Below are 2957 nucleotides of genomic sequence, written 5' to 3'. Positions count from 1 at the left end.
CTGAGAGAACTGTTTTTATTTTAGCTCCGTTCAGGTTTGTGATTCAGAGGAGAAGAAGAAGTAAGATGGAAAAACTGTGGAGGACTGAAACTGCCAAAATCAAAAAGACGTAAATAAATTACATCATTCACTTATTAAATATTTTTATTTAATAAAATGTGACATAAATTGATATTTCTGTTTTGAATTAACTTAAATTTACATTGTATATATTAATTTATTCACTTCTAAATATATTAAGACTCTACTGTGCTGTGATTGGTTATGAACGTCGCCCCCCTGATTTACATAATGAGGCAGAAAAACAATAAAAAGGAAAATTAACAGACAATTAAGGAATTTGTTTTTGGGGGAAACCAGAGAAAATCTAACGGAAAAATTTTCCGTAAATAAACTGAAAATAAATAAATAAGTAAAATAAATGTGGAAGAAATTAAAATACGGTTATTTAATACTGCTAAATTAGTATAATATAACATATTATAAATATATAATAATTTATTTAATAATTATATCTATTACATTTTATATATATTTGTGTGTTTAATGGTATATAAATATTTTTATTGATACATTTATTTATTTTGATTATTTGTTATTGATTGTGGCAGTTTGAGTCCTCCATACAGAAACAAACAGCTAAATAAGAGTAAAGAAGCCTGTGATCTCGTCTGTGTGTCGTCACAGTGGCGGTCACTGTTTTCCCATGATGCATTGTGCGCACACTGGAAACAACGAGTAAAATGATCTCATGAACGCTACAGAAAAATATTAAATATCAAACGTGTTCTGTTATTTGTGAAGTTTATTTCTGCATCTGCATTTCTATTTTTTTGCTGTTTTATACTTTATTCTCCACTGAACACATGACAAGCTGCATCAGAGCCAAAGAAGGAAAGTTATTCATGTATTTTATCAGCAATCGAATGAAAAAAGTCATTCAGATCATCAGGAAGATGCTGAATATTATATTATATATGAATATTAGATCTGATACAGGAGATACATGTCAGTATTACTTTTCATACTAGAGTACATTCATTACCAGAAAATTACATGTATACTTCTCATATGGGGACTATTAACTTTTACCTAAGTAATATTTTTGTATAATATTTGTACTTTTACTTACAGAGTAATAGTAAGTGTTTAGTTTGCTTTATACTGTAAACAAGTAGATTGTAATTGAGTAATAGTAACTAAGTGCAGATACTCAAGTAATGTATTTAAATCTTTGTTAAGGTTCTTGTTTACTTTATATTTCTACTTTACCACATCTTGGAGGCAAATATTAGTTTTTACTCCACTACATTTGATAACTTTAGTTTGTAAATTTCCAGATCAGAGTCAAAAGTAGCACATTATTAAATCAATTGTAAACAAAAATGAATCTTAAGCTGATGTTTGATAATCAAAAAAATGCTGAATGTAAGTATTACATATAGGTTTTTTTGTGAGAAGTACTTGTTATATTCAAGTACTCAATACTCCAGTAAGCAGTATTTATCCTTGTCGTTAACTTATTTTAATTTTCTTCTCCATTTATACTTCACAAAGAGGGACGTGTTCGCTATATTCATTTATTCATCTCCTCTTTTACAAACTGCAGCTGAACACGATCATTTGAGTCCAGTAATATAACGAGTATCATTCTGCAGGATGAGTACTTTTACTTTTTGTCATGGATATATGTGATACTAGTGTGTGTGTGTGTGTGTGTACTTTCATGTATATTTACCACTTTAATTAAATCTTTTTAATTTGCAGGACTGTTTCTTGTTATCGTATTTTAAATTAAATTTAAACTTAAATTTCTACCTAATAACTTCTTCCACCTTCTGGACAGAGAAGATTAGATTTCCTGGTGAGGCAACGCTGCCACCGTGTGGTCGGTGCTGATACTACACAGGACTGATGATTATTCTCAGTATTATTATTACATTACACTTGTACTGATGTTCTCCTCAGTTTGTCCTCAGATGACGTGCAGCAAGTTAACAATGACTCCACATATTCACAAAAAAGTCTCTCCTCACATGTGCAGAACTTGCCTTAGAAACATCATGTTTTTAAGTTTTCTTCAGTATCACAGTGATCCAGTGATGGAAGTCTGAACATCCACAAGTTCACTGCTAACAGGAAGTGCTAACAGATAATTCTGCAAAGATTTTCTTGAGTTTTGGAATATTTTTGTAGGGTGGAGGAGGACTTAACATCACCAGGAGGAGAAGGGTAGTAGAGTTGTATTTTTGGTTGAACTGTTCCTTTAAAAAAATTATCAGTTTCACTTAGTCACCATTTGTGGGTTAGATGACCTCTGACCCGCTCCAGCCTGACACACATACATGGTGAACATTGAGTTGACATGAAGCATATGTCTTATTACAAACAATGAGTGTGTGTGTGTGTGTGTGTGTGTGTGTGTGTGTGTGTGTGTGTTGGGGGTTGCAGCAGCTTGTGTCTGGCTGTATTGTCTTTGACCTCTATAGCAGGAGGGCGGCGCTGGATGTGTTTCAGTGAGTTCTGCTCCTGGTCGGGTTAAAATACACAACAAATAAGCAGCGACAGACGGTATAAAGTATATGTGGTTTAAGTTCTATTGGAATAATTTTGAGTATTTTCATGTTGTGTAACTACTTCTACTCCCCTACGTGTCAGACGTGTGGGCCCACAGTGGGTTCTGGGTTGATTGGGGGAGGGGAGGCTTCCAGCTTTGGGTGACGTAAGAGGAGAGTGAGATTTTTTCACATCAACCTCTCTTCAATGTCAGCCTGTCTTCAACTCTGAACAACTGAAATATGTTTCCATCGTTTCCAGTTTAGAATTTCACACACAACTAAATATCGCCTCTTCTCAAGAACTAGAACTGAATCCTTCAGTCACATGAGACACGACATGGAGGCCTTTATGCAGAGGAGGAAACAGTCCTCACAGTCTGTCCTCCAGGAGAAGTTCAG

Source organism: Sparus aurata, chromosome 17 (genome assembly GCF_900880675.1).
Source record: "Sparus aurata chromosome 17, fSpaAur1.1, whole genome shotgun sequence".
NCBI lineage: Eukaryota > Metazoa > Chordata > Actinopteri > Spariformes > Sparidae > Sparus > Sparus aurata.
Note: the sequence above shows the minus strand (reverse complement) of the source record.